General features: G+C 41.9%; 1 pseudogene; it reads right to left on the bottom strand.

Moving 5' to 3' along the window:
* Positions 1 to 3,750: 3,750 nt before the first annotated feature.
* On the bottom strand, positions 3,751 to 5,057 carry LOC123611316 (annotated as a pseudogene).
* Between the last annotated feature and the right edge of the window lie 246 nt (positions 5,058 to 5,303).

The raw sequence follows: 5,303 nt of genomic DNA, 5'->3' as shown, positions 1-5,303 counted from the left end.
TAACTGACTGAGCTACCCAGGTGCCCAAGCTACGGTTTTTATATTCCCAGTACATGTTCCCATTCTTCTTCTAGTTCCTTTGGGGATCTCTTTCCCAACTCTGTGTGGTTCTCCTGGGGCCATCAGACTTGGCACCTGCACCTCTTGGTCACAGGAATGACCCAGGCACTTACCCAGAATAGAATTCCCATTCCCCCAACCTCCATTAATAATTGGTTTATTGTTGTGCATGTGACCCCAGAAAGCCCATCAGAAACTTGCCTGGGATTGGTATATGGATACTGGAATTGCTAAACTGAGAAAACAAGGGCCCGGCAGCCATCTCAGAAGCTAAGGAGAGCAGCAGAGCTGAGAGATGATGAAGGAGGAGAAAGAATTGATGACAACTTATGAGCTCTTGGATTTAGTCTGAAGCCAGATCGTCTCCTGAACATAATATCCCATTTTGCTTATACTTGCCTTCCCACTGAGCCTAACTCAAGCCACTCTCCATCTGATTTTGAGCAGGTGACATTTGAGCTTCTTGTTGATCTGGAGATCCTCCTGGCCTCCAAGGAGACATGGCATTCATCTTTCTTGAAATGCCCTCCTCCCTATTTTGAGCTCAAACGCCATATCCTCTGGAAAGTCTCCCTTTGCTTCCCTAGAAGAAATTTGCTGTTTATTCTCCTTTGCTCCCACAGTATTTCATTCGGGTAATTGTAGAGTTTTATCATTGTTTTTGCCTTTCTGCAGCCAGCGTATAAGCTCCCTGAGAACAGGGAAGGGCATTTATCTGTTTCTGCAAATGGCACTTGATAGGAGCTGAATAAATATACAGTGAACGAGTCAATGAATGAATATGCTATCTCACCTTACAGAGAAATCCTACCCCCAGCTTCTCTTTTCACATGCGGTTCCTCACCATCATTTCCACGCAGGTTCTTGGGCTTATACAACAACTGAAAACTCCATGTCTTTTCAAGACTGCAGGTGTCTTAAAAGTCCTCATTTGAAATTCATTGTTCTCAGAAAGCTTCTGAGGCCAAAGCCAATTGTGAAACACATTAGGCCCACTAGGTGTCACAGATTAATGAACTTTATGAACTGGGAGGAGAGGCTTGAGGTCCAACTTTCCATTAATTGTTTATAAAATTATAAACATCTTTAAGAGGAAAAGACTTGAATGCAAGGTATGTCAGATTGATCTACTAAGCTGAAAGGGCCCATATGGTATGGAATGACTCTCCTCAGTTCCCTGAATAGATGTTAAAAGGACAATACTCAGAACCTCAGTCAGTATTCTCTGGGCTAAGATAAATGTGCCTCAGGGGCATTTGGGAAGGGATTTTAGGCTTGTTGGCTTTCCTGTTGTAGAGTCTATGGTTTCTCTAACTGACTATCAGAGGAGAACCTTGGACTGTGCCCTGAAGTAGAGCTAGGTCCCTTCTTGATTGCTTTCGTGAAGTTCCAACAGCTGAATCAAAACTGGGGAAAATGAGAGGCTACAGTGAAATAAAGGTAGTAATAAGAATACCTTTCATTTATGCTTTCTGGGGAACTAAGCAGTATCCTGTTGGCCTTGAAAAGTTATTGAAACTTCCCAGAGGTGTCCAACTTGCCCCCAGGAAATAATCTAGACTTTTTCACATTATTTCATATGATCTCAGAATTTTCCTGAGAATAAGGTAAAGTAAGCAGGTGTGCTTTTTTTTTTTTTTTTCCAGAAAGAGAAATGGACAGAGAGGGATTAAGAAGGGCATTTCCCCAGGCTTATAGTAACCACGCAGCCAGGATTAGAACGTCACACTTCTATTATTGGCCTAGTGTTCTTCAGATCTGTTTGCGTAGCCCCCAGAAAAATGTTGAAAACAATGTACTCCTCTTACATTACTAAATTCACTTCAAAATTTATCCGTCATACGTTTAAAGAATTGCAAAGAATATAATTTCCAGAACTTTCTAAATATTAACATTTAAAAATATATTTGATATATACAATGGAATGTATCTTTTAAATATATCAAATGAAACTTAAATACCAAAGCAATTTGACTATCACTTCTATTTTTTTAATGAATAAATGAGCAAGCTCTTCTGTTTTTAAATTCTTTTTTAATTTTTTTTATTTTTAATGTTTTTACTTATTTTTGAGACAGAGAGAGACAGAGCATGAGCAGGGGAGGGGCAGAGAGAGAGGGAGACACAGAATCTGAAGCAGGTTCCAGGCTCTGAGCTGTCAGCACAGAGCCCGACGCAGGGCTCAAACTCACAGACTGAGATCATGACCTGAGCTGAAGTCGGATGCTTAACCAACTGAGCCACCCAGGCGCCCTCTGAGCAAGCTCTTCTTTAACTGTTGGAAATTTTATATTTATATCATTTACTTATTCTTGAATTTATATTTCCATTCCACTTCCCCCTGAAGATTTAGTCCTAATGTAATTTTATTTCATTTTTTGACATATTTTATTGATCACCCTATCAAATTTCTTTGCACAAACATAGTATATAAATATCAATTTAAAATTTTGAAAGTCTCCTGTGACCATAAGGTTCTAAGTGATAAAATTCTTCTATATTGTTACTATGAGAATCACTATCATTAATCAATTAAAACAATATAAATATATTATAAACTTTGAACAACTGTGGAATAAAAAGGAAAATTATATTGGAAATGCACCTTTTATTGAGAGGAGCTTGTTTTCATTTCCAACTCATTCAAGTATTCAATGAATATTACTTATTAACAGAATAAGACTAGAGTTCTCCATTGTGTCTACCTCCATTTTTGTTTGTTTTTTTTAATGTTCGTTTATTTTTGAGAGAGAGTGAGAGAGAGAGCAGGTGAGGGGCAGAGAGAGAGAGGGAGTCACAGAATCCAAAGCAGACTCCAGGCTCTGAACTGTCAGCACAGAGCCAGATGTGGGGCTTGAACTCATGAACCACAAGATCATGACCTGGGCCGAAGTCAGATGCTTAAACCGACTGAGCCACCCAGGTGCCCCTCCATTTTGGTTTTTATAGATGTTAACCTTTGAGAAAACTTGTTCATTAATAAGTAGGTGGAAATGGAAGGAGTCTTGTTACAGCAATGTCAATCAGTTCCTTGAGTTCCCTTTGAAGTATATGCCAAATATCACATTGTGATTAATCTACCATCAAAAATTATTTTTAACAATCTATCGAATGACAATTCCATTAGGTTCTACTTAAATTTTGTTGACAAAAGCATTGGAAACCACTTGACTTGCAAAAGGTATTAGCCAGTCATTAGAGTCATTTACCCCTAAACATTTCTTCTCCAGTGCTTTTTACCACCTCAGGGAATGCATCTCAATAAGCCTGGAAGAAAAGGCATTCATTTATTAAGGGAAGCCTGTAAAAGGGAAGATGGGGGGAAATGTCAGCAGGACAACTTTTCAGCAGTTCCCAGGCAGATCACCTTTGAGAAATGGTTGGTGTGGAAGCTGAGGATCTGGAAATTGATTCCCCTAAAGCTATCTATCCCCATCCATTTCATGGAAAGTCTTTGTAAACTCTTTTGGGGTATGCATACTGGAGTTTGAAGACCATTGTATTGGTTCATTCTTCTACCACCTTTAAATATATCCTTCACATCTGCACTCCATTATTACACCTTGTACATCAATCACCAACATTGTGGTGGGCATTCTTCCAGTTATTGAAGATATAACAATCAATAAAAGAAACAAAATTCCTGTCTTCTGTGCTAGTAGAGGAGATAGTAAATTACCAGAACTTGACTCCGTTTTACAGTGAGCAAACTAAGGACACAATAGACTCAGAAATAGAAAGCTCAGGCCATTGCTGATTCTGGAACACAGCTGTCATGTCTCTCCGTAGCCTGCAAGGGCAGGGCATTATGACCTTTGTCCTATGTTTCTCCAGCACCAAGTAGAATGCCAAGTGCATAATTGGCTATCCATACATATTTGTTTAATTAACTGACTGAAGTTACAAGCCAAAAAATTGTATTCATCCTTCCAAAGTGCCTGATAAATTGTCCCTTAAATGAGGGCTACTAGAGAGTCATTTACAAAATCACAGCATTTTTAGATTCAGAAGGAAACTTAGTGACCACTTGGTCCCATTTCTCCTTTACTTTTTGGGGGGGAACTGTTTGTTTTCCATCAACCTTATTTCCATTTCTGTTTAAGAGTCTGTGGACGGAGCAACTTAGGATCCCTCAGGGGTTGTTCCCACCCATTCAGGGGCCCGAGCAGTGGGAGCTGCAGCCCAGTCCTGAGCAGTGGCTGAGAGCCCCAGTCTTCAGTAGGGAACTGCTGGACCGGCACTGAGGACCCCGCATGCCTCAGACCACCTGAGACCTCAGGTTGAGTAGCAGTAAATTCGGGACCCGGGGCAGTCCATTCACCTGGAAATCCCTCCTTGGTCACAGCCTTTTCAGCATCAGCCTGCTCTTCCTTCTCAGTCTCTTCAGGATCTCTGTGGAAGGAGAGGTCAGGTGTGGCCTCCCACGGGTGTTCATGGGAGATGGTGCACGGGAGTGTGTGCAGAACCTCCCAGGTCAGCATCCACCACCCCGGACCCACTGAGTGAGCTCCCTTGCTGTTGTGTGGGATGGCAGTGTCCACACAGCACCGTGGAGAGTCTGGGTTACACAGAGCAACGGTAGGCAGGTTAATATAAGACACCTCTATGAGAGGCTGGTGGTCAGCCCTGAATCAGTGACCAGCAGAAGACACGGTTCCCGGAAGGCAGCCTGGACCTGGCTAGTGAAGGTTCCAGGAGTGAAGTGGCCCACAGTAGGAGGGGCTCCAGTGAGAGCCGTCGAGTTGAGCACAGCCCAGTGGCCAGTGTTCCTAGAATATGATGCTGACATTAGCCGGGTTTTTGATGGCAACAATGGAACAAGCTGCCGGCAGAAGCTTCTCATAGATCTCTCTAGATTTGTAATGCACCATCACTTTCTTTTCGGTAGATGTACTGTTCTGTTTGGAAGTCAATGTTAGTGTCATCTAAGCGAGTTCTGCTGCAAGGAATTAGAGGACATCCTCCTCCCTTTTCAGGACGTCAAGGGCTCCGGACATTGTGCAAGTTTCCCTTTAAGTTATGACTGGAACCCAAAGCAATGTCATTTGGACCCTCAGCATAGAAAGGCCATTTCACCTTTTCTTGAAGAAGAGAAATGAAGCCTGGAAAGACAAAGTGACTTGTCAAGTTTATGAATCAAGTCAGTGATAGATCCTGTATTTGTGGCCAGTGGAAAATCTCTAGATCCTTTCAATCCAGGCAAATTCTGTATCCAGGGTCCTTTAACACAGCCCAATTCCATA

This window comes from Leopardus geoffroyi, chromosome C2 (genome assembly GCF_018350155.1).
Source record: "Leopardus geoffroyi isolate Oge1 chromosome C2, O.geoffroyi_Oge1_pat1.0, whole genome shotgun sequence".
Lineage (NCBI taxonomy): Eukaryota > Metazoa > Chordata > Mammalia > Carnivora > Felidae > Leopardus > Leopardus geoffroyi.
Note: the sequence above shows the minus strand (reverse complement) of the source record. Positions and strands in the feature narration are given on the sequence as shown.